The 27,623-nt window shown below is 42.0% G+C and overlaps 1 protein-coding gene across 3 annotated transcripts in view; it reads right to left on the minus strand.

Moving 5' to 3' along the window:
* Positions 1–27,464, minus strand: part of KCNJ16 (potassium inwardly rectifying channel subfamily J member 16) — a 34,000-nt gene extending 6,536 nt beyond the window's left edge. For 2 of the 3 annotated variants that reach the window (XR_009820007.1, XM_062011050.1), the window contains exons 1-2: positions 27,370–27,464; positions 27,219–27,288 (exon numbers count right to left, since the gene is read on the minus strand). The gene's annotated coding sequence lies outside the window, so the exon portion shown is untranslated. Of the gene's footprint in view, positions 1–14,773; positions 14,865–27,218; positions 27,289–27,369 lie in introns of those variants that run through there. The other variant, XM_062011049.1, reaches the window with a different exon arrangement.
* Positions 27,465–27,623: the final 159 nt, after the last annotated feature.

Consider the following 27,623-nt stretch of genomic DNA (forward strand, 5'->3'; position numbering starts at 1 on the left):
GAAATCATCATATTTCAAAACTGGCAATTGCTGGCACCAGCTTTATATTTTGTTGGTGCTGGCAGGAGTCATGGACTGTCACACATGTAGCTATGTGGCAACATCCACTCTGATGTTACCGTGCTCTGTCATACACAGGAGATAGCTCTGATTGAGGCATCTTCATTAGATATTCTTGACTCTATTTAGGATCTCTCCTAAACCCAGGCTATAGCTATTTATACATATATGCTCATGGATGTCTGTGGTTTCTGACTGGTACAAATGAAGCCATGTTGTAAGATGCTAGATTGGATTCTGCAAAACAATCAAATGTATGTCTGTAAGAAGAATGGGAACATGATACGGAGCTTCCTAAACCAGAACCAAATCATCTAACCCTGAAGCTGGATGGAGTAAAAAAAGAGTCATTACAGAGCAACACTAACAGACATCTATTGCTCTCAGGATCTGAGTTAATCTTTGTCCGTTGTGTTGAAAATTGGATTGCTCAGAGCCATTTGGCATTGCACAGTGGAGACGTGCCCCAGATGACCTAGAATCCCAAATGTGCTTCAAAGACTTAGGAAACAGCCTCCTCAGACACTCAAAAACAGAGAAAAATATTGCCCAGTATTTTGGGTGTGCTTAAAGGTAAGCCAAGTCTGAACTTTTCCAGGCTACCTCTTAAAGTCTCTCGAGTGCAGTAATAGCCATGTGTCATAATTAATAAGCCTTTCACTTTGTGTGATGTTGCTCAGAGCATTTGAGGCTGAAAATAAACCCATCCTTCAAGGTTTCTGAATTATGCAAGTCTGTTACAATCTGTGCTTCATTCATGGGGACACTTTTAAACAGGCACGTGGTTTTCCCATTGCAAATGAGAGGCAGCAAGGCTGTGGATGTGTTCATCCCCCCCCTCTACTGAGACCCGCTGCCTTTCACACAACAGTCTGAAGACTGGTGTTTCTTACCAAGTTTTAAAGGGGAGAAGACCACAGACTCACAACCAACCTTATGAACTCCAGCCTTAGAGCCATTTCCGAAATCTTACTTTTCAAAATGGAAGTTTTTTGCCCATCTCTGAGAAGACCATAATTATGTTAAAGGTCCTACTACTTGCTAAAGATTAACAAAGCGGGTGGGAGAGGATTTAAAAACATTCTTTACTCAGTAAAGCTCATGGATCAGTTGCTGCAAATGATTCTCAGATGTTGCCAGGAAGCATTTTCACCTTCCTCTAATAGTAACATACAAGCCCTCGCCCTTTTTTTGCCTTGCTTTTACTTTCTGTGCATTCTTTTCCCTGTACTTCTGGGCGTGTTTGTGCACATCATGAGCCTCTTGTTCTGTTTGCCTACGGTTCTCTCCTTCAGAGGAGGAAGTGTGCTGAAATTTGCTAACCATTCTTATAAATGTATTTCCTCCCCAAATAAAACCTTATCAGAGATAAAAGTGGGACAATGAAGATAGACAGGATAGCAGGGAAACAGAAATAGTTTAATCTCAAAGACTTAATTAAAGCTAATGGCAGAGAGGGTTTGGAAGTTTGTCTAAGGCTTGTGTGTGTCAGACTCAGAGTTGTGGAAACCAGCATGTATTCTCAATTATCTAAGTCAAGGCTAGGATCTTACTGTGTTGGATACTGAAACATACTGAGAGAGATACAGAACAACTCTAGAGACCTGTGCTCATGGGAGCAGCATATTGATCCCTCCAACTGGTCTCTTTGGAAATTCCACCCCAATTAGATGTGGGAGAAAGGTAAGGAAATTCCTCTATTTCAAAGCTCATAAAGCAGCTCAGTGGCAGAAATAGGAACAAACCCAACAGTGAAGAACTACCACAAAGCAAACCCTAGCAGAAGCAAGCCTTTTGGTCGTGTTTATCATTTTCATCTAGTTCCTCTGGAACATCTGTACCAGATGAACTTAAACTCTTGATTTTCATCGACTCAGAATAACAGTAACATAAAAGTCATTACTAAAAGTAATTGCCAATTTAATCTTCTATTTTCACTTTAGAGCCCAGTGTTTTATGAGGATAATCCCTGTATTGCACCTTAACCTAATACCTAATGACTTGTTGCTATGACTATATTTTCCCATTATGTAAACAAGTAGGGGCAAATTTTTGTTCAGTGACAACTTCAGTCAACAGCCTGTGTGTAAAACATTAAGCAAAACAATGTGAAGATCTTGGTTCCAGAATAATTCTCTCCTGAGATTAAATCAAAAAGAAAACAACTCAAAACCTCCCAATGAAATTGGGTGCTCTCACTCTAACCCCACACACATGGAAGTGGATCTCTCACTACCATCAGTTTAGCAATCACCTCAGTTTCCTGATTCGCTTTGGAAACGGTCTGAAAGGTTTCCAGTTTTAGTCATTGTTGTGTAACCTTGGAAGACTTTCAGCTCAGAGACCAGAAATGTGACAAGTAGAAATCTTTTGAGCTGCTTTGTAATTGACTCAAATATTTGTTCCTTTAAAAAAAACCCTACCACCCACAAAACACAAATAAATGTGCTACAGGACAGCACTGAGGCTCTTCCTTCCTTCTTTCTTCCCTTCCCGCCTTCCTTCCTGTCACTCTTCTTTGCAAACCAGTCTTTCTGCTTCTTGTACATAATCCCTAGAGCAGGGTTGGCACACAACAATGTTCACCATTTGTCTGTCTCTTACCATACACCCTGTGCCGATGCCTGTGGGCAGACCCCAACAGATACGCTTCAGGACACATGAAACTGCTCATAAATCTGTGCCTGCTTGGCTCCTAAGTCTGATTACCCTTAGCCCACAAAGTAGACTTACCTTTATGGTGCAAAAGCTTTGACTCATTTCCTCTGCCAGAGCAAAAAGCTCAGTGATGTTTGCAGTTTCAGAAGGTGTCTGATGCTCTTGGTCTCTAACAGGCCAGGCCTGAGAGCTTGATCAGCAATGCTCAAAGTGAGTTTTTTAACGCTCTTCACCTCAGCTCAGATCCCCACAAATGACAAAAGGGCATCTCTGTAGGGGAAAGGGAAATGCAAAGTCCCCTAAACTGAACCCAGAGCCAGACCTCTAGGAAACAAGGCTGTAGGAGATGGTCACCACAGAGCATGACCCAGAGCACTCTCAGATCCATCTGTGCTTTGGTGCTGCTGACTGGAGCCCACTCCAGCTGCAGCTTTGATCACAGAACTTTCTTACACCCACACCAGTGTTTTTGAGGCCACTGGAATGAAGCTTTTATAAGGTTTAACTTTCCCTTTCAAAGCTTTGTTGTTCACATCACTTCAGCTCAGGTGACTGAGCACAGCAGAGATTGATAGAGTTGTGACTGACCAACTGGCAAAGGGACTCTGTCAAACTGTAACACACAGTTCTGCAAGCATCACCCTACAGGTAACACCTTTCCTCTCAGTCATTTTGTGTATAGAGGTCTTTCAACAGCAGTTGAGAAGATTGTAAACACAGAAATAAAGCTTTGGATAGGCTAAGCTCAGAGTTGGAGAAGAAGGTTATTTCTTAGGCTTCTTTTTCAATACCTCCACACAGACAGGACCTAATACCAGTATAAAAGTGCTCATTTCTTAAACATTTCAAAATAAGAGAGACATAAATAGCACAGGGCAGCAGACCTTTGCACAGATTGTAAAGTCATGCAATAGTGCTATAATCTACACTGGAACAACTCACAGGAACACATATATTACCATTTAATTCACCTAAGTGAAACCAGATCTCCTTCAAACAAAACACAAAACAACACCAAAAAAAAAGAAGTTTGACCCCTTAAGTTTGAGAGGACGGATTCTGAAAGCTGATGAAGGCTGGTTGCCTGTTTCAGAGCCACAGGACAGGTTAGAAGTGAACCAGCCCCTTGCTTACCACTTCAGAGCGATTCCCAAAATCTGTAGAGAGCTGAAAACGTCTGCTTTAATTTGTTTGCACTTTATGCACTGCATGGTTTTAGCCAGGAACAAGCAGTGGAAACACTGAAATACCATGAGAAATGGAAAGTGCTGGCAACTTGAAACTCTTGATTTTGGGCCTTGCTGCCATTCTTTGTCTCAGATAATTTGGCAGGGGTGAAACCTAAAACTGTTGACTCCCTGGACTCTCTTCCTCTTTTTAACCCTCAGCAGCCCCTGTAGAAGGTGACTGGACACAGACATCATGATCCCCACATCAGCATCCCCAATGCAAATGTGGGTGGCTACTCATGGCCCCACAGGCTGGCTGAGCAGCCCCAGGGCACCAGCAGCAGCTGGGACTGAGCTGGGATGGCCCAGGGCTGCCTTGATAAGCCGAGTTCCCAACCACAACAGTGAAGGAAGGTAATTGGTAGCACCTGAGCCAACCCTCAAAGATGACTTTTCTATGTGTGGAGCAAAGCAGTGGGGCAGCTGGATCCACACACTGCCATTGTCATCTCCTCCTTCCTGAAAATTCCTCCTTCTGGTTCTTTTCCCATCAGCTATGAGCCATTTTGGACCAGAGAGTCTCTGTTTCTGGTCAAACCAGAAACTGGTTCATATAACTGGTTCACATCCTAGACCTGAAAATCTACCAGACACAGAGCAGCTTAAAAGATGTATTTTACATCCAATCTTCTTCCTCTAGAAATCAGTAGCCAACCCATTCCTTACTTCAGCAGGCAGAATCCCCTGGGCTTTAACACAAGCTAGCTGTGAGGCAATCAAATACAAGTGTTAGCACTAATTACCATTTCCTCCTGCCCTGCCACACTGGTTGCTGCACTGATGCACAGTGAAGGTTCATTCCCATAGCTCTGCAGATGTGTGCAGTGGGATTTCTCCACACCTTGAACCTTATGGATTCCATTCTGCCTACAGAGGCACACAAAAATTCTTCGAGGAACTTTTCCACCAGACCTTGTTGGCAGAGAACAGTGGAACAGTTTGTTGCAGCTCTTAATAGACATGATGTAATATAATAATGTATTCAACAATAGGTAAGTGGCAGGTCATGAACAATGCTAGAATCAGATTAGATAATGCTGACCACTTTCATTTAACAGGGCCAACACCCTTGGCTCTGCTATGTGCTGCAGTTCAGTGCTGTTATATCTCTTCTCAAAACACAACAGGCTGTTAATAATGTAGAACTTTGGGGGTGGGCAAGAGCTGATATTCTCAAAGGGTTCTTGGAGTCTCAGGGGCCGTTTCCTTTACGTCACGCTGTGCAGTTCTGCACAGTCCCTCAGGCAGAACGTGTACTCCTTTTTTTCCTGTTTTTTGGAGTACAGGGTAAAGTGAATACCCAGGGAAGTGCACTGTGACATAAGAACATGGAGTCACAATCTTTCCAGTTGTGCTGTTTATTCAAATGTGTGTAAAATATGAAAGCTAAGGAGATAGAGGGCTGTGCCTCTTGCAGCACTGCAGTTAGCTCCTGCACTCCTACACACTTCAGTGCTCTCTGGCCCTGCAGCTCGCTGTGTGCACACATAGACCAAACAACTGAGAGAAGAGAAGGTTATGTGGCTTTAACCAAAGGGTGAAGTGAAGATCAGAAAACTCCTGACATCATCTGTGCAAGTTTTAATGCTGAAGACTCAAAAAGCTGCAGCTTTGACAATGCAAAACCTGGTGTTGGTGTCAGTGGAGCCTGGATCAGGTGCCTTGCTATTGTATTTCGTACCAAGACTAGAATAGAAGAAATCGGGGTCCCAAGTTAACAGCATGAGTGAGCTCTGTTCAGCAGATGAGAGAAGGAAGCCTGAAGATCTCTGACTTTCATTTTCTTGATTTTTTTTCCCAACTCTAGTAGGAAGTTCCCCAAGATACAGCTTGACACCAGTTATTCACTTCTAAGGGCTGTCCAAGGAAGATAGGAACAACTTTCTACTGATATCCACTTTGAGCTACTGACCTCAGCAGGATTTCCACTGCAATACTCCAAAGCTCCCTCATCCCACCTAATAAAATATCCCAAAAGCCAATTAAATCATCACAGCCTTTACATTTTAAAACTAAAGTAAGGTCTAACAGTGACTATATTATTTTGCTTTACTTCTTTGAGGAAATGGGAGAAGGAAAACCAACATGTAAATAAAATTAATCATGTCCACTATGACCTAGTTTTTTTAGGAAAAACACAAAAAACCCTGCTGTGTCAGCCTTCTAGGCTGATTCCCAAATCAAAGAGGCTGAGGTAAGTATTAGCTAAGGATCTGGTCAAATAATATAGCAGTGCTTTTTTCATTTTAGGAGAAGCACCAGAAAATTCTGTGACTGGCATTGACACAGACTCAAGCAAATACAGTGCTTTGAGATTACTAGGCTCAGGAATCACCATTTGCTTTTCTGAGTAGCTTTGAATGACTATCCTCTCATTTGTGAATATACATATAGCAGAAGTCCACTTCTGATATGCCTCAATATGATTTTCTCTGTAGTCTGGTGGAGGGTGTCATGCAGCTCTCATGACTGGAGCTCAGCCAAGATCCATAGTCCTACACAGCATCCCGAGTTTCAGGTTCTTTGTCCACACTTCCACATTTGTTGGACTACATATGTCACCACTTTTTAAAAGCCTGTGAAAGATATTAAATGGTTTCAGAGATTAGAGGCTTGATCCAAATCCTACTGAAGCCAGCAAAGGGTTTGCCTTTGATTTCTTGTTTTGGATCAGATCTAGCTGTTGGGTTTCTCAGTATCACCACAGGCAGTATCCCTCGTTGTTCTTCAGAATTGGCTTGGCTGGCTGGAATTCCAGCAGTACTTTCTAAGGAACCAGGGCTTTTTTAAACCTTCCTTTTCTTTGGTTCACAGGTTTTGGCAGAGTGTTGACTTTCTGTATGGTTACTTAACTCTACTGAGGTCTGTAGGAAATTTGGGAATGCAATGCTTCTTTTGGAGGTGACTTTCAACACCTCGTAGAGCAGATGGCTCAACCTCTGTGTGTACATCCTCATGAGCCTCTGCCTCAGCATGGCTGTGTGTGATCTGGAAAGGCAGGTTACTCTGAAACTCAGGAGATATATTTTCCAGGGCTTACACTTAGCATAGTGTTGGCCACTCTTGTTTTCAGCTGTCATTCTCTTCCTGACTTCAGCAGTCTAATTTACAGTACGTTGGTGCTTCACAAGTCAGATAATTAGAATAATGTGGAGGTGGAAGATCGTGTTTGTGTGTGTGTTTGTGTGTGTTTGGGTCATAAGCTTAAGAATTTTATTTTTACCTCACTGTGTGGGTTGCATAACTTCATTTCTGGTCTCTTGAAGCTGTCCCACAGTTTATTCCTGATCACTCAAACCAGATTCTGGACACAGTGATTACTATTTTAAGAAATATGAAGATAAGCACAATCTCTTTTTAAAGCTTGTCTCTTCTCCCCCACCTTTAAAACATCATTACATAAGTCACTCATTCCTCTAAAGATGGGAACATTCATCTTGAATCAGAGCTGAGTTTCATTTATGCCAGTGCCTACTCTTTAACAGTGGTCAAATATTCAATGGGGTAAACTTTATTCATCATTTACGACTCCTTACACAAAGTTTCTCCTCTCCACTACATCCAAAACCATGTCTAGCAGACAGATTTAGTGCTTAATTCTTAAGATCCTTTACAATACCTGCACCAGTACTAACTGTGACACCCTGATAAGTCATTACCCATAGCAGTCTCCCATTCTTTTGGATTAAGAGCTGATGTATTAGCTTTAAATCTAAGCAAACATTCATGCATATGTTTAACTATAAGCACATAATAAGAATGAACGTAAGTTTGCTTCAGCTCTTCCTGAGACTGGAGCCAGAGAGGTACAACACTTGTTGAAGGCTTTACAATGAACCACTGGAGGAATGTAACTGGTTTCATAGTCCCATCATCATTAATTTATTCAATCAGCAAATCCTTCAGCTTCTTCAGGGAAAGTTAATACAGTGGGTTTTGTTCAAAATATGCAACTGTTTCAGAAAATAAATATATAGGAGTTGCTTTTCATTAAAAAAGAAAGAAGGGAATTTAGGTTTGGGGGGTATTAATAAGATTGTTGTCTTCCAGTGATTTGCATAGAGGCTGTGTGTCTCTCACTGTGACCTGTGCTTCTATAGCTGCCCTCAGCATGCAAGATTTACACTCAGCAGCACCACCAACCAAACAAGCTGCTATGGGAGGTTCAGCTCATTTCAAGATGTTTGTCATGAACCTGTTCAGTCAGCCCTTTTTTTTTCCTGTTTTACTTTGCAAAGGCAAACACTGTGAACAAGCAAGCAGATCTTATCAAGAAGTTGTTAACAAAACTACATCAAATAAAAATCTGTTATATCACAGATGTCAACACTCACAAAATAAAAGCTATCTAAACTGCAGTAGAGTTCATTTTATTGCCAAAGCAATTCCTAAAAACTGTTTTGAGAAACAACTTTTCTGTTTTCCCTCACAGGTGCCACGGACCTGTAAAACAAATGTCTCCTTCATTTATTACACACTCACTTTACAGAGGCAGCAGCCTTCCTAAACAGAATCTCAGTCTCTGGTTTGAAATTCACCCCTGATCCACTCCAAATTAGTTGGGACTTAGATAAATTAGTCAGTGAGATTATATTCAAGATTGATATACTCAGCCTAAGTGGGAGATACTTTATCCCTTATCCTCCCTGGGTCATTTTTATTCCTATTTTACTGAGCAAAACTGAGTAAAAAGCAACACTTTCTCCTGCCACAGAGTCAACCAGAAGTCACACAAATCTTAAGGTGATTAATTAAACCCCAAATTGCTATAGAGGTCTGACAAGCTCCAAATCACATGAGCTTGGATTGGTGGCATTCTTCCTCAGGAACATTTTGTATAGTGCTAAGCTGTATTCACTTCATGCTGAAAAGATCTTCAGAGAGTGCAGTCTGTGAAAAACATAAAGCGGTGTTTCCCACAGAAAAAGCAAGCCACACCACTTGGGTGAATTAGTCTGGGAGCAACTGCAATGCTGATTATGCTCAAGAGAGAAAGTGGAGATTAAGGAGACTAAAAAGTAACCAAAAAAAAGGTTCTGGAAGGAAGCCAGAAGCACTGTAACAAAGGGAAAGAGATTTGAAAACAATAATGTCACAAAACATCCCACGGAAAGAAGCAAGGATGAATCTCCAGTCCATAAGAATGCCAGGTAGATGAAGTTATCTCCCAGCTGCTGCCAGCAACACAAACAGTATTTACAAGTTTGACAGCTGCCCAGCAATTAGGAGAGGAGCTGGTGTTTACTCGTGTTTAGAGGCAGAAGCAGCGAGTGGGTTCCAGCAGCGTTGTGACGCGTGTTGATAATTATGATATTATGCCATTGGTTTGGTCTTCGGGTGTTTTTCAAATCAGGACTCGAGATCTCTTTGTTCTCCTGTGTAAAACTCAGCTTTGAGGTCACTCTTCTCCTTACACACCCTTGGCTGTTTATGAATATTCTCACAAAACTCCAAGCTCATTTCCCATTGAGGAAGACAAGAAACAGGTTGTGTCATTGTCTGGCTCAATTGTTCTTCATAACTACATAATCATTCCAAAGAGAGAAATACTTGCTAGCTTGAAGTTTGATTGTTGTAAAAGCCTCGTACCAACAATGAAAGGATACATTTGGTGCTGGACAAATGACTGAGGAGAATCTGCTTTTCATATTAAAGGAAAATAAATGAGAATGACATCCATCAAAGGAAAACTGGTAAAAGGTTCAATGGGGTAATCTCATCCACAATGAGGGTTAGGGGCCATTTCTGCTATCTTGTCACCAAAGTAGATGACTATAGACACCTGTGTGTGACGGAGGTTCCCTGCTGACATCCCAAAGGATGCCACACCAAGCCTTTTAAGCTTTTGGCTTCCAGTCAGAGGAGCAGACTTTGGCACCCTAACCTGATATTTCCTTAAAGCTGCAGACAGCATACTCTCCTATCCTGATCTTATGCATTGTTGCTCCTAAATGTGGCTGCACTTTATTAGTTTAGACAGAACTCTGGGATCTTTTCGAATAAAAGGATCGTTATTGCAGAAGTTGGAAACATGTCAGCAGAAGGGATGAAATATTGCCCCATGCCCTTGCCATACTGAACAGGGAATCTTTTCTTCCAATGTTGGTTTAGGACTTAATCCTGCAAGGTCCATCTGTCAGCAAATACAATCAGGTTTAAGAGAATGAATAACCATCCTAGAAATCACTGGAAACTATTTTGTTAGTGTAAGATTTTCAAGTGCGGAAGTTCTCCAATAGACTTGGACCACAGCACTCAGCACCCTGCAGAAAGGAGCCTTTAGTTCTTAGAACCAGTTATTGTGTCCAGAACAGCCATTCATTAGGGCTTTGTGCAGAGAGGTTGAATTTCACTCACTTGGAAGATATTCTTTCTAACCCCGTGAGACACACAGACTCTTTGGTTGATTTGGAAAACAAAATGATTAATGGCATTTTACAAGTTTTTCCACTAAACAGATTTCAGTTGAAGTCTGTCACAAGCTAAAGAATTTGCAGGAATAGTGTCAATCTGATGATACAGTGGCAATAAATCCTATTGTACTGGATTACTTTTTTACCCATGAAAATGCTCTGACCTATTGTCATCCAAGTAGAACCACATTCCTCTGGCTGTTCAAAAGGTTCTGATTTCACTCTTGATTGTTACCAGGGCAACTAACTGCACCTCAATCCAAAATCCTGCCACACCAATCATTTAGCTCCATTTGAACAGACTTGTGGAGATAAAGCAAAGCACTAATTACTTATTCCCATTCAAAAAGCCTAAATCAAATCTTTCTGAGACCTGAATAATAGAAACTTAGAGAAGTTGTTTGAGGGTTACTTGGTGTTTTGCATGAGGCACCAATTGCCTCATTTCTTTGGGGAACAGCTAACTGTGGCAACAAAATACCATGAAAAGATTAATCTTAGTCTATCCAGTGCAAGAGTGCACTACAAATCTCACCACAGGCCACTCCTGGAAAGGCTTCTCTCTCAGTTGTGGAAAACTAAAAGGATTTTCATTAAGAGTCAAACAGCTGGTTAAGGCTTGTGAGTGGAAATAGAAATACTTGAATTCTCCCACTGAGATTTCTGGTGGAAAGTAGGCTACGTTTTATGGCATCTGCTTTCATATGTATTGTGAATATCATCCCAGTTGTTCAGGTTTGTCTTAGTTTGAGCCATCTTTGAGTGGGGAAATGCCAGTTAGAAAACTTGCACGTTCTTCCATAGCTCCTGAGGATCAGCATTTCCTGGAGAGCAAAATGGGCCAATTGGTCATGTCAGGAATCAGGTTGGTAAAATCAGTGCAGGTCTAACCACTGACAGGGTGCAGGCTTGCAAGGAGACAACAAAATGATGCTGCTACTGCAACACAGAGCGTTTAAGAAAGAACTGAAGAGCCTTCGTGTTTGAAGTTGTCTCAGGAATGGTACATGGAAATACCTACATGGAAAACACCTACATGGGAAATCCCCAGCTAGTTTTACTCTTTCACCCTGATAAGTCTTTATTTCACAGTGCCTAATGAATCCCTGTCTTGGTTCTCCTTTAGAGTGTGGAAAACCTTTGTCTGAAAATGGTTGTTGACTGAAATTACCTCTATTCAATTTGTTTCCCAGGCTGCTGATTTTTATTAAATGTCAATTCTTAGGTATTCTCAGGTTAGTATTGACCTACTATCCTCTACAATGTTGACAGCAAAGAGAAACCAAAAATTCCATGCTTCCTCAGCTGAATCTTTCCACAGGAAATTAAGGGCTGAAACACTCTCCACTCTTCCAGTTCTCCAACCCAGCATGTCACCACAAATAACATGTGACTTGTTGAAGCATATTCTCCCCTGTCTGCACTCTCAGAATACAAATTTAACTGCTTTAAAAACAGGAACCAGTGCTACTATCATGACTGCAAACTACAACAAAATGGAACAGCTTCTTGTGAAAAGCAGCACAGTGGCTTCTTGGGTTACAGCATTGTTTCCTGCCAGGCAGGACACACAGCTGGTCTGCTTTTACAATATCAGCTGAAAAGATGAAGAATCAAGTCTAGCACTTAGGTCAATTTAAAAAGCAAACAGAAAAGAAATCTGTATTTATCATAATGGCATTTTAATTCCACAATAGGCTCCTGGAAATGGATGTTCTGTAGCAAAGCTTTCTCACCAAAAGTTCATGGTGAGAATACTGGACAAGGAAGGTAATTCACAAAAGAAAGAAGGGCAAGGCATCAGTCAGTCTAAAGAATCTTAGTCATGGAGAACACAGAGCGAGGTGAATTAGAGTGTCCTGTTGAAAGGCAGAAAGGCTTCATACTTGTCAGTATAAAGTATTTTCCACCTGATCTTTCCAAAAACTATTCAGAACCTCTTCTGGCAGAAGCTTTTCTCAGACTGCAACCTTTTTCTCTGGTAACACTTTCTTTGCAAAAGCTGATGTCTTTAGAAACGATTTCCTGAACAAATCATGGATATATCAGTCCCTGCTCTTTGTGCCTCCAGAATGACAGGCATAGAAACCTTGGGCAGAACTTGAATTTCTGGCATTTCTTCCTTTCCATTGCAATGCCACACTAATGAAGTGCATCTAAAATATGGATTGCTTGGCCATTGTCTGAATTTAGCAAGTTTGCAGCTGGTTAGCTCTGATTGATCAACTGACATTTGCTAAGCAGCGCTAAACCATTTATCAACACTTACTATAACCTTGTGTTTGACAGTACCTAGATCAATTGCCTGAACCCTAGGGAGCTTGGCTGACTTAGTAGCGCCAATCTTGTCACTTTGGTACATTCACACCCTTTCAAGAGCAATAAGGCAACAAGTGCATCAGAATGTTTGCCCTCTTTTTAAAACTGCCTGTCAGCATTGTAGGACGTGTCAGGTGGATGTCCCAAGCCTTCCCTGCTTTGCTTTAAATCAGGTACAAAAATAAAGAGATGAGTAAAAAGAAGATATAAAAGTTGTAAGAGGCTAGTTAGCCAAGTCTTTGCACATAATGAAAGCTAAAGACTTTTCTTCCTTTCCTTCTTCCAGTGAGTAATTTCTGTTACTGTAACTAGCAGTAGGAATGTTTATCCCCACCAAAACTGAAGCATTCACTTCCTCTTCTCCATCTCCTACGGTCACTTGAAAAAGCACTTCCCTCTCCATTCTGCTTCTGGCAGGAAAGCTTATAATAGCACTACAAAGAACATAATCTATAAAATGATTTCTTTTGTGAATTAAAATCGTATAGTCTCATTCTGTATCACCATCCCCACGGGGAATGAGTCAGGGGTAATAAAAAACACCAGCTCAAAGTTCCCAGGAGACCACAGTACCAGAAGAAAGGAGAGTGATGTAATGCAAGGACATTGCAAACATTGTTAGTGGAACCTCTGTCCATATGGACAGACCATCTCTCTCTAATCTGGATCACCTCTGTCTTCTTCCCAGGCTCACAGCTCTGGTGTGGCCACAGCCATGGGAGGAGACCTTCAGTCGTAAACTGACACAGGAGCAGATATTCGAGGAATTTTAACAACAAGGAAGATGTAGAAGCCAGTACTATGTAATCAAACCCCTGGCAAGGGTGTTGCAACCCACACAGTGAGCAGCATGATGATTGTATTGTCTTTTTTCCTTCATCTTTCAACTTGTTCTGTCTGCCAGGTTAGTATCACTAGACAGATTATCTTCAGCAGGCACACCTTGGCAGTAGGAGTGAAAACCCTAAATATACAGCAAGGAAAGGAAATCCTGCTCACCAGTTTGCCTTCTGTATGACATTTCCAGAGCCTCAGCTTACTCAGAAAGACATTACAGAGTTTTCAGTACAGTTTAAGATATTTGTTCAGGATTCAGAAACGTAGAAATAGGGGTAACTGTAAGGAGGATTAACATAGTTCTTCCTTTCTTCCCTTTGTTTGTGGATTTTCATGGCTTACTAAGGTCAGAATCTCACAGCAGACTCTTTACACATATATTTTTGTGCATAAGTACATGTTCACACAGGTCCTCACACACAGACACCCAGATCTAACAGAACTGGCTCCATTCTTGCAATTTAGGCCTTCACTACCAGGTCCCCTCTACTACAATCATTCCAACAAACTAGTTGCCCAGATCAGACTCATAAGGCAAGCTCTGGGGCTGAATGATTCTTCTGACTCACACTTATTTCAGCCAACATTTCTCACAGTCTGTAACCTTCAATTTCCTCTGGTATGAGCTGAAAGTGCCTCTGCTGCTCTGCCCTCCTAGCTCAAGAATTCATGCAGGCAGTTTTGCTGCACCTTAGCTTTGTTCCTCCTCTGGTAATGACAAGTGGAATAAACCCCACCAGAAATGGACAGACAGGAATGGAGGAATGGAGGAACTGCCAAACTGGATCAGACCCACAGTCTGTCTAGTCTTGTATCCTGTCTCCACCAGCACCTAATACCAAATGCTCCAAGAGATGTAGGAGCCCTGCAATAGGCAGCTTTGGAAGAATTTCCCTCCTCTAACGAGCTCTTACCCTGATCTTCAGTAATTAGAGGCCAGCTTCAGCCCTGAAATTACACAGCTTAATAGCTTTCCCAAACATGTATTCATGCAAGCACTAAAGCTCTGCCTCCTTTTAATATTCAAATGAACACCAGCTCTCCTTCTGAATTTCAGTGAGAGAAACTCTGTTTCCAAACAACAACTAACAAGCTGCCAGGTTACATGCAAAACACACTTCCAGCTGAACAAGATAAACAGTTTATTCCCATGCAGGTTGTTTAGTTCCTTTAACACTCTCTAAGGTAACAGAATTTCTGTTTACATGTACACACACAGAGGCAAGCATGGGTAAGGAAATGAGAAATGGGCTTTACCTTAAAGTCTGCTGAGATCTGAAAGAATCTCTGCTTCACTCCCTCCTTTCTTTTTCTCTGTCTCTCTCCCTCTCTCTTGCATGGCTGGACTGACAGGTTGGCAGAACTGAGAACGACAGGTTGGGTTTGTTTTTTTAGGCACAACTCCTCCCCCTCTCAAAGAGAGAAAAAAATGCAAGACTGTTTGGGAAAAGTTCACAGAAAATCCCATCCTTTCAGCACATTAGAACTGACGAGAAATATGCTACATTTGGGAGCCTGGCAGTTTGCTGATTGTGGGTTTTTTTCTCCAAAAGGCTCAAGGTCTACTTTGCAGTAAGTGTGAAGCAACCAGAGGATTTACACCAGGAGCTAATGTGACCCCAAACCTTTCTCAGTTCTCTGATAAGCGATCCAACAGATAACTATAGCCCATTTAAGGCAACCTTGATGAGTTTGAAGTGGAGAAGGCTTTTTGCATGCAGCACAAATATCTTTGGGACTTGCATTTTACCCTTGCATCCCACCACCACTATGTGTAATAAAAGTCACCAGTAGATATCTGAAGTCTTCATTTTCCCCCCAGAAGCCTCTGCTGCTGCTAACCTGCCTGCACTCACAGCAGAAAGCAGGTTATTTTAAACTCCTCTTCTACTCCAGCCTCTGACTTGGTTACACAGAGACCAGCTCACCTTCTGTCAGAGGCATATGCTGTACAGCACAGTGCTCTCAGCTGTGTGCTTCCATTGGCCTGCCCAGTTGTGCTGGCTCACCTGGACAAAATGCATCCCTGGAAACTCCTGCTACCACAAAGTTTTTAAGCTCAGCCCATTAGAGAGTGTTGCAGACAAGATGCAGGCAGTGGCCTCATCTTGAGCCACTTAATAGGGTGTCTAGATTAAGGCTGTGTCTGCTTCTGCTGCCCTGCTGCTGCTTGTGCCTGTGCCCACCTGGCACAGAGCTTTGCTTCTGGGGACTCATGGGCAGAAACATTTGTTAATAAATACCAAGAAAGAGGAGCTGAGAGGTTGGTGATGAAACAGCTTTTACATCTCCACTTTCCTGCAATCTATCAAAAGCACTGAGGGACAGGTCTCTTGTGCTCTTACACTTGTCCTAAGATGGCACTTTGGGCACAAATCTGCTATTTGTCTGGTCTGTTCTCTGCAAAGCAGCAGTCTCTTCCTTACCCTGCTGTTTCAGGCAAACATATAGTAGACTAATGACAGTCATCTGCATAAATTTGCATCACAGGCTCCTTGAATAGAATCCATATCTCCTCTGGGGCAGGTTTGCAGCGGGTTTATAACAGCGGTGTTTCAGAGACTTCCTTTGCTTGCATCACTGCAGCTGAGGTGTGGTGTTCAGCATGCTGATAAGCCAACAGCTCTGCAAAGCCATCACTGTCCCAAGAACTTCTGGAAAAAACCCCAGCCAGTTGAAGTTAAAGCTGAACTAGATTAGAGGTGAGTTGAATGGGTATCACACAAAGTCAGTGTGACATCATACACGATGATGCCCAGTTCCACCTCTTGCTAGCTCAGCTGCTTCTCTCACACCAGGCCAGGGCCATGTCTGTCTACTCCAAGACCGATTTCCATTCCTCCCTAATCTCCTGCAGAATGCATTTTCTTTCTGTCTCTTCTATCAGGTGACTGTTCTCAATCATTTTGAGCTCCCTACTTAAGATTTCCAGAGAGATAATACAAATGCTCAGCAATCTTTCCTGCTAGTGGAACAAGTTATCTGAATCCAGCCAAAACTGGCCATGGCCAGCCCCAAAGTGATAATGAATCATGGCTGAATGCACTAGTGACTGCTGAGAGCCTCTATGAAGTGAGAAGTTGCTCTTAATGTTACAGTCTGGTAACAGCCTTCATCTTTCTGTCTTAATTTCTTATACAGATGGGATGGGGATGTATTATCATCAAGTTTATGCCAGTCTCAGCATCACAGTATCAGAGGTAGATTTACTAGCTGAGAGATCCAACTATAGCTTGCTTTGACACTGATATATAACAGACTTCTCAGTCTTCACTCCTCAGCATTATGAGGCTGGAGATCCAGAGCCCTCTAAAGATTTGCAACTTGCAGGATCCTTAAGGAGACAGAGTAGATCCAAAGGGATTTATTCTCTTTGCTGGCTTCTGTTACCTGGCCCAACACCAAGGAGCCAGGAATTAAAACATACTCAGTGCAACCCTCGTGCATTACCCCTGGCATAGTGACCTCACATGGGCTAGCTGGTCTGTGGGCTCCTGGAGGAGAGAAGCTGAGCAGTAGCAGTGAAACAAAGGCAAATGCACCAACCTCCAACTATAGCTTCCTGCTCAGTCCCAGACCAACCCTGTGGTGTAAGCCTGGACACATGTTTGTACGGCTGTGCCCACCCCAGAGCTGAGGGTCCATATGAGCCAAGAGCTGGCCCATAGTTCTTAGCAAACACAGTTGCTAAACTCTGATTTTAAAGCTTCAAATCAGTCAATAAATGCACTTCAATTAAGTACTACAGTGAGGTCAGATTTCTTGTTTTACCTGTTTAACTAGCAAGTTTCAAGAGGGTTTAATAACGAACTCTCGGAGCACAGCTTATTACAGCGTCAGAAAGGTTGCAAAATTGCATTCAACTTTGGTTTGTTACATTTCAATTAGTTACACTCCCTTTAAAAGAAAAAAAAATAGAGGAAGGAACATGTCATAATGTAGGAACTTGATCCAAAATGTCTTGATGCCAATGACAAGATTCCCATGGCTTTCAGTCGACTATGGATAAGTACAACTACCATGAATCTGGGATTTTCATGTGTTGTCATTGATGGTAGACCAGTGTTTCCCATCCATCTGCCCTTCCCCTGTCCTGCTTTGGAAACATCTTCAGTGAATACAAACGGTCCCTGGGCAGGGATAGCTGAGCAGGTACCAATCACAGGGGAGTCATCTGTGGATTGCAAAGGGAGAAAGGGGAAAAACACCCTAATCCACATCTCAGATCCCTGCTCTTAGCCTTTGGGATCCCACAAACAGCCTTGCAGTGGTCACTGATCCACACCCATTACCTCAAACTCCAGCAGCAACATGCACAGGCCAGGCTGTCATTTTTTAACTGTCTGGGTCTGTTGCTCTAAATTCCCACCCATTCAAAGTTCAAACTCTCTTTTTACTACCTATAAACTACAGGCACTTAAAAGTTTGATAGGGAGGTGAGAGGCCTCCTGCAGTGAAGAGCAGCAAATAGGATAAGCTGTGCTATCTTCAGTGCTTACAGATTGCTGGTGCCATGAAAATCAGCACAAAAGTTTCTGTTAACTTAGAGGGCACAGATGAGCCCTGTGGGTGTCACAGACCCTCTGGCATGTCTGACAAGATATTCAGACTTTCAGGAGCTACAGAAGGGCTCTAGCCCTTTCTCATGTGCTGTTGCACAGGGAGGATATTTCAGTCTGGGGACTGAATAATTCACCAAGAAATCAGCTGGCCAGTGTGGAAATAATTTCAAATGAAGTGAGCCCTTAGGTATTACATTAACTGGATCTCTAGGGAAGGATGTGGATTATTGCAGCTGAATAGAGCCCTTATTTATCAGATGGAAAAGGTTAATGTCATTTCCTTTCCTTTCCTCCATGGTTTTTCTTACCACATCACCATTTATGGATAGCATGAGGTGCAGACAGTGTAGAACATGTGCTTGATTGTTTAAATGACCAGAGCTGTTACTTTAATAGGGGGAAGGGGGGTAAGAAATTAAGGTTTCTTCTGGTTTCCTGGGGGGGAATTACAAGGCTAGGAAACATAAAACACTGAAGAAAGGAAATGGGCTTGTGGAGCACCTGGTCTTTGGTTTGACATCCAAGAGCATCTAACTGAATGAGGGAATTTTTTGCATTCTCATCTACTGTGTGTGCATAATAAGAACCAGGATCAAACTAATCTAATATCCTTATTTCATACTTTATAAAGAAGAAGTGCATTAAGAAAGGTCATTGTTTTTTGCTCCTTAATGAAGTTTAAATACAGTTAAACTAAGTTCTACTAATAAAGAGTCTATGCTTTTTCTTCTAATTTGCCTCTGGAGTCTCAACAGCTGTTGACCTAAAGATAACTACAGAGTAGTTCAGCTATCTATTGTATGCTTTACTAATGATGGCAACAAGGCAGTTCTAATACCAGCTATGGAGACAATTTCTATGACAATAAGACTGAGAGCAGTGAAAGCTGCAATTAAGAGAATAAAACTCTTTTTGTGGTAAAAGACTCAAGAGATCTACGTTTCTTTCCCTGTCTCTAGCACAGTACACCCTTAGGTAAGCCACTTGGTGATATCCTCATAATGTAGTAACAAAGATGGACCTAAACCACAGTTCAAGAGAAGGATGATCTCTTCTACCATTTGGGAATTTAAGGATCCCCTGAATCTGACTCCATGTTGGAGCAACTATCCCTGGAAAGAAATCCAGACTGAAGGGATGTTGAGTCTCAGGAACTCTGTGTACATGGTGGATGATTCTGAGCTAACCTTTCTGGCCCCAGATTCCCTTCTGTGTAACTGAGTCAGTAGCATTACCTTACCTTGCAAAGGTGTCTTGAGGACAAAAAAGTTAATATCTGGAGGCACTGCAGCAGGGATAGCTAATTCCACCTCTGAATGAAATGAGGAAAGAGATGCCCATTGACTTATGTGGGATTTAGAATGAGCCCTTATTCATTTAACATTAGGCACTGAACAGCAATCTGAGGATAGCAGTGAATAACTATTAATACTTGTGCAGTTAAACAATCAGCATCTAAGTTATAATGGAGTAAATTAATGTATATGTCTGTCATGGTTTAACCTCAGCCAGTAACTAAGCACCAGGCAGCTGCTCACTCAGTTCTGGTGGGATGAGGAGGAGAGCTGGGAAAAAAAGTAGAACTCACAGGTTGAGATAAGGACAGATTCATAATTGAAATAAAATGTAATAATAATATTCATAGAAATAATAATAATTGTAATGGAAAGGAAGATAACAAAAAGAGGAGAAACAAAACCCAAGAAAGGCAAGTGATGTCTAATGCAATTGCTCACCAGCTGCTGACCAAGGCTCAGCCAGTCCCTGGGCAGTGATCAGCCTCTCCTGGCTAACTCTCCCCAGTTTATATACTGGGCATGATGCCCTAGGGTATGCAATAGCCCTTTGGCTAGTTTCAGTCAGCTGTCTTGGCCATACTCCCTGCCAGCTTCTTGTGTACTTTCTGACAGAGCATGGGAAACTGAAAAATCCTTGACTCAGGATGAGCTCTAAGCAACTAAAGCAACTTTAGCAGCAACTAAAACATCGGTATGCTACCAACACTATTCTCGTGCTAAATACAAAACCAAGCCCTGTGCCAGCTACTAGGAAGAAAGTTAATTCTGCCCCAGATGAAACCAGGACAGTAACTAAGGCAACCATAATGTGGCTACTGAGTTGGCTTCATGAAAGGAGTATTTGCAGAATAAGAAAAGAGGTACATGTAAAAGCTGACTGTTCTGATGGTTTTTTCCCTTGGCTGTAAAGGAACAACTTTTCTGGACAACCAAGCAGCAAGGTATTACAGCAAATAGTCTTTCACTTAAAGCCAACCTTGAGTTTGTTATAATTGCTATGTAAATATAATCCTACTCATCAATTAAATGTAACTCTCCTGAGCTGGAACATTATACATGTTCATTGAGATGGAATCCCTGTCAATTCAGTTTGCTAACTCAGTATTCATGTGCATTAGCCTTGGAAAAGAGAATGTGATTGCTTGAATAAATGCAGCCACTACCTCCTGCATCCCTGTATCAGTTGACACCGTCAGTCTGACTGTAATGTGGGTTCAGAAACTGGTTGCCATGGAAATCCTAAATATTCAGTTCTTGGAAGGGCAATTCAAATGGGATACTTGATAAATAGAAATAGCCCAGGCCTTGGCAGCTACATAGCTAACCCCTAGGTCCTAAGATACTACCAACAATCAGGAAATCATTTGTTTCCAAAGTACCTGAAGAACTTTTACTTTTCTCTAACATTTGTACTTCCAGGTTCCAGATTCCTTAGTAAAAAAACTCCCAGAACTTCCCTTTGAGTAAGTGCAGTCTCTCCAGGGGAGCTACATTATTTTTGAGCTGTCTGGATCCAGACAGTTCCACAGGCCAGAGGCTAATTGTTAATGGTCTCTGACTGCTTAGATATTGCCACTCAGTAGTAGCCCTTGCACTCAGATGACCTATGCTTCCCGTCCCTGTACACCACCCACGTGGGGCCAGCCAGTGTCTGACCCCTGGTTATTGTTCTGTGTGACTGAACATTCCTAATAATTCAGCATGGTTCTATAGCTTTGCTGTTTCCTAAGCATAGTTGCAAATTTTACAACCCATAAATAGACTTCCCTCTCGGGCAGAATCCAGCAGCTGTTTAACAACACACAACATCCCCCTGCAGCAGTTTAGCACAAGAAGTAATGTGTGTCATACCTAATTAAGCCGTAGGCAATTCAGGCTGGAGACAAATTCTTTCACTCTGTGTTGATAAAACAGCACAACAGACCATTACTGGGGGCATTAAGCCCTACTGTGGTATTTGAAATCTCAGTAATTGTTACTAGGGAGAAGAAATTAAGTTCCATGGACAGTCATGGACATTATCCATAGACACTGATGTGCTGGAGTGTGTACAAAGAAGAGCCACAAAGTTGATCAAGAGGTTTAGAGAACAAGTCTTATGAAGTGTGGCTGAGGCAACTGGGGGTGTTCAGCCTGGAGAAAACGAGGCTGAGGGGACACCTCTCTCTCTACAACTACTTGAAAGGAGGTTGTAGCAAGGTGGAGGTTGATCTCTTCTCCCAAGTAACAAGTGATATGGTGACAGGAAATGGACTCAAGTTGTTCCAGGAGGATTTAAATTGGATATTAGGAAAAATTTCTTCACTGAAAGGGTTGTCAAGCATTGGAATAGGCTGTCCAGAGAAGTGGTGAAGTCCACATCCCTGAAAGTATTTAAAAGGTGTGTAGATGTTGCACTGGAGGACATAGTTTAATAGTGAACTTGGCAGTGTGAGGTTTATGGTTGGACTCCATGATCTTAAAGATCTTTTCCAACCTCAATAATTCTACGAGTCTATCATAAAGCAAGCTTCGAGCCGGAACACCGCTGCCAACAACTTTCTTCCAGACAGTGCTGCAGAAGCAGTTCGACGCCACTTGCCTTTGTACCAAATGCCCACAGAGCAGGGCAGAGAGGGGCCGTGCGGGGCAGCCGCGGCGGGCGGCGGGGGCGGGCGCTATCCCTTCAGCACCACGGCGGCGGCGCAGCCCCGGGGCGCGGGGGCGGCTCCCGCCAGCCCGGGACGGAGAAGCCGGGAGCGGGACGGCTGAGAAATGAAGCCACTCCGCAAACTACCGAGCAGCTTTACACTCGGCCCCTTCCAGCTACGGTCTGAACGCTTCCACGCGAGAGCCCTTCGCGGGGCGGGATCGGCCGCATGATGCGTGAGTGGGATCCTCCCGCCCTGCGGTGGGGAGGGAGGAGGGAAATGCCTTTCTCGAGTTTTAGGTTTCATACGATCTTTTTTTTTTTCGCTGGAAAACAAATTCAACCTAGGAGGATTTTCTGAATTTGAGCTAGGAACAAAATACAAAGTGATAGTGTCTGAATTTTGGAAACGTTCCCAAGTCCCACATGGGCAAATCCTTATTCTGAATGTTGTCTGAGACCTTCCACCTGCACTAAAAGAATGTAAAGAAAAGGTGCTTTTTCATTCTAGTTAACAGAAAAGAATATAAAAAACTAGTCTCAGTAAAACATTGGTTGTCTTTCCTCCTCAAAAACTGTTTTCTCTACTTAGAATTATGCTCAAAGAAGACTGGGTAGCCATGCAATCTGCAGGTCTGATCTGGCTGTTTGAATAAAGCTGTCACTGGGTTAGAACTTCTTTTGTCTAGGACATATGTCTCTGCCATTATCTGAAACATTAGTAATTACATTTTTGGCTGAAGCTGTTTTATACTCCACCACTGCAAAATAAACTGCCTACCAACTAAATCAACTTGGTTCACTGGATGCTTGTTCACCACGTCCCGTTGGGTCTGGAGGGGGGAAACCACTGTTTTCAGAACAAATACTTGGGAATTTTATAGCTTCCCATGACCCAAAAACTATTTGCTACACTTATTTTTGGGTGAGAATTTTTCCTTTGAAGACAGATAATTTTAAGTTTTGGTTCAAAACCAGTACCCCCATAGCATCCCAGGTGTCTGTGGTGTTTATTTAAAACGTAGTCATAGGTGGCCAGAAGAAATAATGAGAAGAAATGTTTCAGCTTCTCTTGAGAGAGCAAATTTCTAAACACTGGTGGAAAAGTTTGCTTAAAGGACTGGATTTGTCATTTACATTTGGCAACTTTCATGCCTTTGTGCTGAACAAAGCAAAGAGTTGTGCAGAGCAGAATGTAAAGAAAAATCTACATCAAAACAGGAGCAGGGAAATATTCTTGTCAGACAAACCGCTCTCACATCATGCACACACACAAGCTAAGCATGGCTGATACAAGCCTCCAACCCTCCTGCACGTTACAAAGTGTGATGTTGAAGATCTGTTAACGTGTGACACTGCAGAGCACGGGCTGCCCCAGTGCTGTCTGTTCTGTAAACGGCAGTGGCTTTCAAAAGCGTGTGAAAGTACCTTATCTGCAGCCACTGGTTTGGATGTTATTTATTTTGTGTTTCAACATACAAGAACAATATAATGCTTTGTTGGCTTAATGGTGGAAATTGATTTGGGTTATCAAATGAAGAATGGTAAAAGCCTAAGGTGCCCTTACTGCATGTTTGCTCCTGATGTTTGAACCAGGAACATTCTCTTCCTGACCCCGTGTTACCAATCACACTCTGTGTGCTTGGTTCCAGTTACTGTAACAAGTTAAGATTGCAGAATCTACCTGCCCTTCCCTAGCAGCTATTACTTCAGTTTTCCACTGCTCCAGTGTTTTCTTAGGTGCTTCACCCTTTGACTCATAGGACAAGTGCTGCTGTATTGCCTTCTTAGAGGACTTATTGCAAAGCTCAGGGATCCTATGCAGCTCTGACAGCAAGAACCGAATTGCCAGCAGAGGGGGAGAGTTACAGGGACACTGTGATTTGATCTAACATCCACTGAAGTCAGTGGAAGCTCACAGACTGTGTCAATAAGAAGGAAAAACCTTCCACCAGAGATTTTTGTGTGATATTTTCTATAATTCATGTTTTTAAGGTCCTATCCATAGTAACAATTTTCCTTGCTGTTTATAGTAAAGGGAGTTCTTTGCTGGGTTTTTTCTGTGCAATTAAAAAGCTGAGGAAAATACAAGGCCACATATGGTCTCATGAATAATGATTAAGAAGAAAGAAACAATCCTCCCAGATCAGAATGAAAAGGCACTGAGCAGCTTTGAGCAGAGAATGCCATATGCCAACCCCTCATGCCCCTAATAAATCTGCATTTGATCGTGCTCTCTGAGTCCTTAAGCACATTGTAGAAATGGGGCAAATCCTCTTTCGGAATTTACTGACTTAAAAAAATGAAAAGCAACATAATTCCATTTATTTTAACATTGTTAGATTCTGAAAAAGAAACCCTGATTATATCATGGGATAGTGTTATTGTTATTTCTATGATTAGCACTACATTTTAACACTTGACACTGTGTATTGCTGCTGGCCAATTGAGCCTTTTGCTGTGGAGTTACACAGGAGACAGGAAGCAGAGTAAGAGCCTGAGTGAGACATAAAAAGCAGTTATTACTTTGCACAGTGGTGCTCAAAAGTGATGCTTTTCTGCTTTCTGTTCATATGTCTCTGAAGCGTGATAAGGTGGTATCCTGTAATGTGGAACTCACTCCTAGCAGTGCACTAAAACCCCAACGAAACAACCACCAACAACAAAAAGGAAACCACAAAAAAACCCACCAAAAAAACCCAAAACTAAAAAGCAATCAGCCAATGAACCAAAACCCCTTCAGGGCTCACAGTCAGTCCTCTTGGGCTGGGAATCTCACTGGTGGCTCTGTCACACTAGAGGAGCCAAAAGTTAACTCAGGTGCAAGAACTTCTCCAGCTTTAATACAGTCCATATAGAATTTAGCCACTTCTCATTTCCAACCACCTCCTCTGGAACAGCTCTCAACTAAGTTCCTTATTCACTTCTTTGTTTAACCACTTCAGTTGTGAAGCAGAGTTAAGACAGCTCTACTGGCCTCAGCAATCAGCTAGGAGAAAGCAAAGAAGATCTCTGGTTCCTTTCTGATATGTGTTTGCTTGTACCACAGTCAGTGTGTCCTGTAAGTCCCATAGGAATTCCAGTTCTCACTGGTCCACTGGCTCCTTGGCTCTTTGTCAAGCCCTTCATCTTCAAAGCACTCCATCCCCTTTTGATGCCAGCATTTTTATTTGCATTTTGCAGCACCCAGAACAAGCCAGGCAAATACATTTAAAGTCCAACATATGCTTTGTAGAATTGCCAGACTGGGGAAAAAAAGTGCTAAGGAAATGGAGAAATCCATGGAACCTTAACAAACATTAAACTCCTAACAAAATAACAAAGACAAATCCATCCTCTGCTGACCTAGGTCACCTTTGAACAGATGCAAGGTTCTTTATCAACTTGCCAGTTCTCTCATTCTTCTAGAAAACAAGTTTGTGGTTTATGTTTTCTTTGCTTGTTTATCTCTTAATCTTTGAGTAAATTATAAAACCTGAATTTGGCCATTGTAGAAACAGGTTCAAAGTTTCAGAACTGGCTTTGCCCTTCCTCCATAACCAACATGTCAGGCTCTCGAAATTCATACAACTATATACTGATATATTCCACCAATACTCTCACTCACTTCAGTGTTCTTAAGTGGGAGTAAAGTGACAGAATCTAGCTGTAATGATAGATGTCTTCCAATATCTGTTTGCCATATTATCATCCCTGCATTATCCCTTGCTTATGGTTGCAATGATCTTTAGGATGAAATAAGTAGTTGCATCTGATCAAAACACAAAATACCAGAGTCTTCCTCTTAATCTAACAGGCTTACAAGAACCACAGATCTGTGAACAACTCCAATTATTTATAATTTCTTTTCAGGATCTATGAAGGTGATGTGTCTTCACAGCACTTGGTGACTACTTTTACACTTCATAGAGTGCCTGCAAACATTTTCTCAAGCCAAAGACTTCAATTGTCAAAACAGATTAAAGGTAATGTAAAGGAACTGTTTTACTCTCAGAGCAGTACATACCATGCTGCAGGTGCTGCTGTGATATAAATCAGAATGCAAACAGTGTAGCTGCAGTGCCTTTAGAAAGATCCACTCCAGTAGCACTCTGTAGTTCTGGATGTGTTTGTCCTCACAAGGCAGCACACACACAGAAGTACAGAGAGGAGATTGCACCTGGGTCTTCTTAAAGAATGTATTGGGGCTGAGATGGCTTAGGTGGAGATCACACCTGAGTCACAGGATTTACTCATGGAGTAAAATGATATTCTGAGCAGCTGGAAGCAGGAGCAATGTGGTTCTTTTACTGAAGTTTGTAAAACATATTTCTATTAAAATGGTTCTAAAAATGTGTTGTATTTATCCACTATGTAATTACACAACACCTTGCAGTTACTTTTTTATGTCTTTATGTTCTTGTTTTAACTTCCACCCTTGATCTCCACTGACATGTCCTTTAATGCATTACAATGGCTGAAGTTCAGTTGTATCATTTTCCATGTAAATTTATGTCACAGCAATTAAAAAATAAGAGTTGAAGAAGTGAATCCTTCTCTTTGCAAACTAATTCTGAGCCACCATACAGCATACACAGATATTTAACATTATTTCCAAGCAAGTATTCACACCGTATGGACACAGCAAGCAGAACAACCATGGGACAAGTGTCCTAGGCATTTCTGTAGTGTGCTGGCAGCTGCCTGCCTCAACAAGAAAATGTCTTCTAAAGTTCACAGCTTAACCAAGACAAAAAACTCAAGGGTGCAAGATGAATGTAAAACAAATGTTGCTAGTTTTTAGTGAGCTTAGTGAAAGGAGTGATGTAAATTCAGGTCTTCATAGAGCAATCACACCTCTCCACAGGGAGAAGATGAGGCAGACCTTTTCAGACCTGAGCAGTGGGGAAAAGTGGTTACAAAGATAAGGCTATTGGTATGAAGAAAAAAGCAATGGAAAGCAAGCAGTGAGCTTGTAGCTGTGAGGATGTGAATGTCTGAAGAAATTCACAGTGCATACTCTTATACTATGTATATAGGCACTTTTTCACTTTGTGTCAAATTAGGATGAAGTTAGCTAGGTGTATCTAGTGATTTAGTTTAAAAAACACACAATTAAGCAACATCTCTTATTGACAGGTTGTTCTGCCCTAATGCAGCAGCAATGCAGAACACAGTAATGTGCAACTGCTTTCCCGTGTATAGGTATGGAAACAAAACAAAAGGTACTTTACCTTTGTTCATGCCTCCATGAGGAAGTTACTTCAAGGCTTCTTTGTTTCTTCTGTGCCAGCAGCCGTGTAACTGTAAAGAAAAACAGAGGTTGGGTTAATAATAAAGAAAGAGACAAGTTGTAGACTCCAAAGACTCAAGTTAAACATTTACCCCAGTTTGTTCCTGTGAGCAAACTCAGAGGGTCTGCTTTGCTAACTGCTGGCATCTTGAGACACAGATGACAGCCAATCTGCTGCTTGCCAACTACTTCCCTGTCTGCAGCTCCAACACACACAGGAGAAAACTGAAGTCACCTGTGCACATCTAGGCTAGGACTGAAGGAAAAAAAAAGAGGCAAGGAATTCTCCCATGTAAGAAAAGTCCTTCACAATTCAAATGGTACTTCAAATATTTACACACGAGAT

This window comes from Colius striatus, chromosome 18, assembly GCF_028858725.1.
Source record: "Colius striatus isolate bColStr4 chromosome 18, bColStr4.1.hap1, whole genome shotgun sequence".
Taxonomy (NCBI): Eukaryota; Metazoa; Chordata; class Aves; order Coliiformes; family Coliidae; genus Colius; species Colius striatus.